Genomic DNA, 8389 nt, shown 5'->3' on the forward strand with positions numbered 1-8389 from the left:
TCCAGATGATGGCAAGAGTACAACTGGACATATTTTTTATCTCGACAGTAACCCTATTACTTTGTGTTCTCAGAAGCTAGAGATTGTAGCTTTATCGTCATGTGAGGCCGAGTTTATGGCTGCAACGGAGACAGCAAAACAAGCAATATGGCTACAAGAACTTTATGGTGAGATCTTCAAGCAGGCGTGTGATAAAGTGGGAATACGGATTGACAACAAATCAGCAATAGCCTTGACCAAGAACCCAGTATTTCACGGACGTAGCAAACACATACATGCGAGATTCCACTTCATTAGAGAATGCGTTGAGAAGAACATGGTGAGCATGGAGCATATAGCAGGTGTGATGCAAAAAAATGATATTCTTACTAAAGCACTTGGGAGATTGAAGTTTAAAGAGATGAGAGATCTCATAGGAGTTCAAGATGTTTCAAATGGAGACTTCAAGATCAAGGGGGTGAATGTTGAAGTGAACTTGAAGTAGCTTGAGGACCAAGCTATCTCCTTCCTAATGAGTTATGGAAAAGGAAAGATAAATATGATTGAGAGTTATCTATTAGAGAGTTATCCTAATGAGTTTAGGAACTTGGTTTTATATATAAGGATATGCAAGAGTGTTGCATAACTTAGAGAGTTGTGAGAGCTTTAGTTTTGAGTTATTTTCTAAAGCATTGAGAGAATTATAATAAAGATTTTGAGTTTGAGAAGATCTTAAGTTCTTAATCATTGAGTTACGGTTATAGATTGATTCAATAAGGATATCCTACAACGACGACGTATAGCTTTTTTCTTTGACAACAACCGAAGTTTCTGATTACGAAGAGGGTTCCCTCCTGCTTATTTTAAAGTTAAACAAACATGTTCGTTCGTTGGTTGGTTGGAAAATAAATCGCAAACCTGACGGTGAAAAAAAAGTTTGGTGCGACGTTGGAATGGCGATCGGCTGGCCGTTTGGATATTCGTCCGGTTTAAATTTAATTTTATAAGTTTTTCGGATTCAACATTTTAAGTTCCATTTACAATATATATTTTATATATGTTGGGGTCGGTTAATAAACTTTAAATTCAGTTTATCTTATATTTATTCTGTCTAAGATCCAAACTCATTTCGAATTTGGTTAATAATATTTAGGATTTTACAATTTTAAAAATCATATAAGTATAAATATGAAATTATGTAACTGAAATATTTATTTAAATTTTAATTATTTACTATTTTCAAGTCAAATTTTCTAAAAAATTGAATTTTTAGATTACCAATTCAGATTTAGTTATATTTTTATACCAAATATTTATCGGGTATTTGAAAAGGTCAAAAACAAGAGTTAATTGGTGTCTGTATTTTATCGGGCATCTATATTGGCAAAGTGTCACTGCCTTCTGATTAATAATTTTAAGACCATAACACCCCTAGACGCTACTCTGCCAGCTGAAACCCTTGTCAGACTCGTGGACGTAAGGCGGTTATTAACTTCAAAAGAAACGAGTTTATGCATTGATGGTGTCCGTTTGACAAGACATAATCATATAATTTATGTTGTTCCTAGCTTATGTTTCCTAAACTCCTTTTGATTAATAATTTTAAATTATGAGTTTAATTAACTTTTGGAAAGATTATGGATATTTTCACATTTGATTAATAATTTTCAAATTATTAATCATATAATTTATGTGTTCCTAGATTATGTTCCCTAAATGCCTTCTGGTTAATAATTTCAAATTATGAGTTTACTTAAGTTTTGAGAAGATTATGGATATTTTCAAATTTGATTAATAAGTTTCAAATTATGAGTTTAATTAACTTTGGGAAGATTATGGGTATTTTTCGAAGTAAGTAAGATGTTATAAAATATTTGTTACTAATTGCTACTTAATTTAGTAACTGATAAATGTTTTGGTAAATGGTTTGTCGAATTATACATTGTTTCATACATGGTTTGTTACTTGATAAATTGGTAGATACATGATTTGCGAGTTGATATATTTTTTGATAAATTGTTTGTTATCTGATAAATTATTTTGTTACATGGTATATATTATTTTAGCTTATACACAAATTTATATCTAAATATTGACAAATGGTGGGTATGCTACATAGACTTGTTATTATTTGATAAAATATTTGTTACCTGGTATATGTTCTGTTACCTGATATATATTTTGATATAAAAAAAATTGATAGATGGTTTGTTACTTGGTACATGTTATGTTAGCCGATATATAATTTGTTATCTGATACATGTTATATTAGATCATATATAACACTATATCTTATCGGTTACAAATTACATTAGCTGAAATCTTTACGTGTTGTCGTTGTTGTTAGACAGTTTGGAAGATCCCCCAAATATATTCTTTTTCATATGTTTATAGTTTCTCTAAATTGAGACTAATAAAATGAAATTTGTAGGACATATATTTTTTTAGCGAAACTATAAATATCATATAGAAATGAGTTAGTCATATTGGTATATCGTGGTGGAGAGATAGTTAGTTAACTATTGCATGGTAACTTTGTTGTTTTATTCGTTAATTTAAAGTTTTGTAACTAACTTATTTATTACAGGATAAATAATATATTAGATTAATAATTAATACTAAATTATAAAATGTTATTATAATGTTATTGATTTGTTTAACACGCCATATATAACACTTAACTTGCTAATCAAATAAGTATCTTAACATCTCGATAATAAAAGAATTACTAACCTTCAAAATCAATGGAATCACTATCATAAAAGGTTTTATCTAGATTTGGTGTCAGATCATTTTTAGATTTCGCTGTAGCTTCAGAAAATTGGCATCTAAATGACGAAGCAATGAAAATATTCAAAGAGAGGGAGAAAGAGCACAAGAAAAAATAAACGAAGAGAATCAAAAGAAGAAAAAGAATGGAGGTAAGACAAAAGAAACGAAAATAATGAGAAAAAATACGAAAGAGATGAAGAAAAAAATGTATCAGACAAAAAGAAAATGAATGGAGGTAAAAAGAAAGAGAACGTGAGAGGAGAGGAGAAATTTCAGAGGAGAGAGTGTGTCAGATGAGACAAAGAATTACAGGAAGGAAAAGAGTGTAAAAAGAGCTTTTCTACTCTCTGCGGGACAGAGTACTTGAATGGTTTTTTTAATCATGACGCAGGGGTATAATCGTCCGCTCAAGTCACAATGGGCAAGACACAAACCATTAAGGTCAGTCGATGGGTAATTCACCAATTGGACCTCCACTATATATATTTAGCTAATTGTCTCTAAAGACAATTGAGAAAAAAAATCTAAAGCGCAGCTTGGAGAAAAAGGCGATCTTTGCATTCTCCCTCTCCGGTGGCCGGCAAGCTTTGTCGGTGCCGTGAGAAGGCTATTAGGGTATCTATGTTGTGTCTCTAGACTGAGTTGAAGCTATCGACATCTTTGGAGATTTTTGGATTAAGATGTGATTTCAATTTCACTTTGTAGTTTGCTTGGGTTGCTTATCCAGTTTTGTAGCTTTTTCTGGTGTGTGGTGTAGGGTATGCCGGCTCTGATGTAGGGTGGTACTTCTTCCATTGGATCTAGGTAGGCAGATAACTCAGTTAGTTCATAGGTGTTTGTCAGGCTTATCTTTTCTCTCGTCTCTGTCTTGGTATGTCGATCGGTCTCAGATTCGGGTAGTGGTCTTAGCTTCTCTCTTTGGTCTAAATCCATCACCTCCCGATATAAGTTTGGTTCTACAACAAGGTAGCATGTTGTGGTGTGATCTTGTGTAGCTTCACATGAGTCTGCTCCGTGGAGGCAATTCAAGGGAGTGTAGTGGATTTTGTTTAAGGTATTCAAATTTACCTTCGATAACTCTCTGAGGATCGTTAGATGGTTTCCTTTTCTTGAGTCATCTGTGGATTCTAGAAGTGGTTTTGCTTCATCCTTGGTTGATGTAGCTGATTTTCCTGGTTCAAGGCACTTCCTTCTTTTGTCTCAGCCAAATTCTCTCAAAATTTGATACCAATCCTCTGTTTCTATGGTTGTATCTATTGAAGAAGTTTAATGTTCTTCAGCACGCTAGTGTTTGGTTAGTCCTTCGACTGTTTGGAAAATGGCGTTGCTCGTGTTCTTGGGCAGTGATGTTCTGCTCTGGTTTGTGGAGTTGCTGTTTTTATCTAAGGCATCCAGTTTCTTATCTCCGACGTTCTTTGGGTAAGGCCTCGTCGTTTGACTTCATTGTTTATTTTAATGTTCTTTAATGGGTGAAGCTGCAGTGTTGCGAAGTTGTGATGTCCCTTGGTTTGAAATCAACTGGTTCTCCAGATTACTTGGTAAGGGACATTGGATCTGTGTCTCAATTGCATGTCTTTGAGTAGTTAGTTTCTAACGTCTTCTTTGGCTGCCCGGATTGAAGAAGTTTTTCTCTTGTGGCGTCTTGTTTGTGTTGATGAATGTGTTGTGGTTTGTTCGTGGTTCCAGTGTTTCACCGTTCTAAGAGATCTTCTTCCAACTCCAATAATTTAGTCGTGTATCGCTTTTTCATTCATCTCTTTTTCCGGCGCTGTTCAGCTCCACCCTTGTTGCAGACTATCATGGTCCTCTAATGTACCTATCTGTAACCTTGTCTCCTTCATTAAGTTTTGTTTAGTTGTTCTTTTAAATGTTTGTTTATAAAGTTTGTATCTAGGAGAGGTTACTCTTACCTTACCGGCTTATGGTTCCGGAAAAGTTGTATACCTTTGCCAGCTCTGTGTAATCTCTTGTCAATCTAATATAAATCTAATAGATGACAATAAAAATCGATTTACGGCTCAGAACTCAAATCAAATCAAATTTTAATTACGTTTATAGTTTTGATTCGGTTTGGATAGTGGATTTCACCTGTGTAAGTGAGCTGAAATAAGAAGAAATTAAAAACGAAAAAAGTATAGGAGAATCCATGTGCCGTACGTTCTTGTCGTAATATCGTGTAATTTTTCTTTGGTATTTTTGCATTCTTAACAATGCTTGGTCCCACAGCTCTTCTACTGTATGACCCTTGTCGTTAACCTCTTCGTTAACGTCTATGAGTTGCGATACCATGGTTGTCCTCAATGTAGGTACTTCCCTTTTTTATGGGGTTACTGCTTCTAGTCCATAAACTAGAGAGTAAGGATTTGTTTTTGTGTTTTCGTTGACTTATGTAAGGAGTTATCTAAAAAGAAAAACATGAGCTATGATTAAATATGGAAAATGTATGTTTTGTTGTTAATGAGATCAATAATAAACGATGAATACATAGGGAATGTAAGGACAAGAGAGTATGAATGTTTTAAGACTATAGTTTAGCGATCGAGAGACTTGGATGGCTTTGTCTTGGCTTTTCCTCTTTCTTTTATAGATCTTTGGAGATGGATCGTAACAGCGATGATCCCCGCGTGGATAAAATGTCTTTATGTAGTCGTTAGTGCTTTTGATTTCTTTACGTTTTACTTTGACTCACCGAGTTCGGCGGTGAAATTCTCTCAGCCAGGTGGGCTTTTATCTACGTGGGTCTACCGTTCCTTCTTGGGCTTCGATAATACTTGATCTGGGCTTTATTACGCTTGGGATGAGATCTCGAACCGGGTGTGGAACAGGGGTCACGCACATCCATCAACGTGTTTCTAATCCCCAATCACTTTATTTGGCTCTGCCTGTAAAAGAATCAGAGAAGAGAGGTGTATAATGTTTTGAAGGTAGAGATAGCTGATATTTATGACTTTTTTTATGTGTATTTTATTTCAGTGTCCTCATTCTTTCAATTTTAAACTATCGATATATATATATTTTTTTTTTTGAGTACTAGATTTCACGTTTAAATAAAAAACGTTGGACAAAATATGGGACAATTCAGCTGTTATGTTAATGTCTTTGATACACGATCTATACAAATAAAAAGGACTTTTTGAGGTTCAATGAAACGTACATATTAGCGAAAAAAACTTCTTCCGAAAGATGATACGTGGCATTGTTACTAAAAAATAAAAATCGATAAAAAAATAAATATACAATATAAGAAAAAATAAATAATAAGTAAATATACAATATAAGAAATAGAAATAATACATTAAACAATAATAAGTAAATATACAATATAAATAATAAGTAAATATACAATATAAAAAATAGAAATATTACATTAAGCATCTACCATGATAATATCATTTGATATAAAAACAAAAAAAATTAGAATAAGTAAATATACAATTAAGAAATGAAAAAATCCAAATTATATATACTAATAAAATAGACATTTTGAGGCTTCATGGAGCGTCCACATCAGTCAAAAAAATTAGAATAAGTAAATATACAATTAAGAAATGAAAAAAACTAAATTTATACTAATAAAAAGAACCTTTTGAGGCTCCATGGAGCGTCCACATCAGCGAAAAATACTTCTTTCGAAAGATGTCATATGGGATTGTTACTAAAAAATAAAATAAAATAATAAATAAATATACAATATAAGGAAAAATAAATAATAAGCAAATATACAATATAAGAAATAAAAATATTACATTAAACATTTATCTGAAAATGTATAATAAAATAAATAATAAGTAAATATAAAATATGGAAAATAGAAATATTACATTAAAAATCTATCGTAATATTACAATTTTGATATAAAATCAAAAAAATTAGAATAAGTAATTATATTACATAATAAAAAATAAATAATCTGTACTAATAAAAAAGATCTTTTGAGGCTCCATAGAGCGTCCATATCAGCTAAAAATACTTCTTCCGAAAGATACCACGTGGCATTGTCACTAAAAAATAAATAAATTTACAATGTAAGGAAACATAAATAATAAGTAAATATACAATATAAAAAATAGAAATATTACATCAAACATCTATCGTAATATTACAATTTTGATATAAAATCAAAACAATTAGAATAAGTAATTATATTATATAATTAAAATAAATAATATATACTAATAAAAAGGACATTTTAAAGCTCCATAGAGCGTCCACATCAGCGAAAAATACTTCTTCCGAAAGATACAACGTAGCATTGTTACTAAAAAATAATAATAAAAAATAAATATACAATATAAGAAAAAATAAATAATAAGTAAATATACAATATAACAAATAGAAATATTACATTAAACATTTATCTGAAAAATATATAATAAAATAAATAATAAGTAAACATACAATATGAGAAATAGAAATATTACATTAAATATTTATCGTAATATTACAATTTTGATATAAAAAAAAATTAGAATAAGTAATTATATTACTTAATAAAAAATAAATAATAAGTAAATATAAAATATAAGAAATGAAAAAACAACATTAAACATATATTTGAAAAATGTATAGGTTTATATTTTGGGGTTCTTTCAAAAATGACTCAAAATTTCAAGTCAAACACAAAAATAACCTATGTTTTTTTTTGAAACTTTGTTTTGTCCTATTCACCCTAGAAGTTCTAGTTATTCACGGAAATGCCATTATTTTTTTTTTCTTTTTTTTTTAGGAAAATAATGCTTTTACCTTACCATCCTCATCTTCACCAAATATTTACAACTTTGCCATTGACATCAACACCTCGACCACCATGAACTACCAAATTGAGAGTGTTAATGCCTTAAAGTTTCGATTTTTTCTCATCCTTTCTCATTTTCTATCCACACAAACCACATATCCTACACTTTCTCTCAAAATTCATCAAAAAAAAATGAAGATTTTGATTACAAATTATGTAAGGTTCATTAGCTCACGATTCTTGGTGATTAAATAGTAGGTAGCTGTTGTGATGAAGTTCTGGGTGATTGGAGAAACCACGAACCACATTTTATTTTTCAGATCTGTTCGCCGAAGAAGACTTCTTTCTTCATCGAGAAGATTTCCTTAGAAGTCTTCTGGTCAATGCATAGTTTAGTTTTGCAATTGACATTTTGTGTGTTTTTAATAGAAGACTTCCCTAGAAGTCTTTTAACTTTCCTTGTAAACAAAAAATTTCGAAATTCTAAAAGAAGACTTCCTTAGAAGTCTTCTCGGATAAACATGTTAGTTTTAAATTTGACCGAAGTTCGTCAGAAATTTGACTTTTTGTAGAATCCTGGAGAAAACTTCTACAGAAGTCTTCTGAAAGTCTTCCTTAAGTCTTCTCAATGCCGGAAGATGTCTGCGTGGGTAACTTTTGCAATTGAAAAATAATAGTACAACATTTAATATCAATGAGAAGAATTCTAAATAAGTCTTTTCGAGTTAATTCTGGATTTTGGTCAAACCTTTACCCGCGAGAGAAGAATTCTAGAGAAGTCATCCGACGGAAGACTTCTAAAGAAGTCTTCTTTCGAAAAGTCAAATATTGTCAATTGCAAAAGTAACCCAGCAGACTTCTTGCAACATTGAGAAGACTTCTGGAAGACTTAGAGAAGACTTC

The 8389-nt window shown here is 31.3% G+C and overlaps 1 long non-coding RNA gene across 1 annotated transcript; it reads left to right on the forward strand.

Annotated features, from left to right (window-relative positions):
• The first annotated feature begins 3245 nt into the window (after window positions 1–3245).
• Window positions 3246–4714, forward strand: LOC106292660. Its single transcript, XR_001260216.1, has 2 exons — window positions 3246–4170; window positions 4233–4714. It is a non-coding gene; the product is annotated as an uncharacterized LOC106292660 (long non-coding RNA).
• The last annotated feature ends 3675 nt before the right edge of the window (window positions 4715–8389 follow it).

The sequence above is a fragment of the Brassica oleracea genome, chromosome C5 (assembly GCF_000695525.1).
Source record: "Brassica oleracea var. oleracea cultivar TO1000 chromosome C5, BOL, whole genome shotgun sequence".
Taxonomy (NCBI): domain Eukaryota; kingdom Viridiplantae; phylum Streptophyta; class Magnoliopsida; order Brassicales; family Brassicaceae; genus Brassica; species Brassica oleracea.